This window comes from Egretta garzetta, unplaced genomic scaffold (assembly GCF_000687185.1).
Source record: "Egretta garzetta isolate BGI_Z169 unplaced genomic scaffold, ASM68718v1 scaffold773, whole genome shotgun sequence".
Classification (NCBI taxonomy): domain Eukaryota; kingdom Metazoa; phylum Chordata; class Aves; order Pelecaniformes; family Ardeidae; genus Egretta; species Egretta garzetta.
This window is the reverse complement of record NW_009259273.1, coordinates 134,343-134,646: the sequence shown is the minus strand read 5'-3', so window position 1 is coordinate 134,646 and position 304 is coordinate 134,343. Positions and strand designations below refer to the sequence as shown.

General features: G+C 56.2%; 1 protein-coding gene across 1 annotated transcript in view; it reads right to left on the bottom strand.

The window, feature by feature from the left end:
- BSX (brain specific homeobox) overlaps positions 1-304 on the bottom strand; it is a 35,399-nt gene that overhangs the window by 7,003 nt on the left and 28,092 nt on the right. The gene's annotated exons all lie outside the window — the stretch shown is intronic.

The window sequence follows — 304 nt, the reverse complement described above, 5'->3', positions numbered from 1 at the left end:
GGGCTCGGGGAGGCGCTGGGGGAGACGCAGGAGGGGGGGAAGCAGGAGGCAAACTTGGGAGCAGCTCTGGGGCTCTTTGAGAGGAAAAGTATCCGGCAGGTGATTCGCACCTGGAAGCCGTGAAGCAATCAGGCTGCCGACGGAGGTGGTTCTCCAAGCTGTAGAAAAATCTCTTTGCCAGCTGGGATTGCCTTTGCTCCGAGCAGCCCTGGCAGGATCGAGTTATTCGTGACGCTCCCCCCCTTCCCTTCCCCATATCGGAATTAAATAAACGGTAATTTTGGTCTTACCTGTTTCTTTGGAG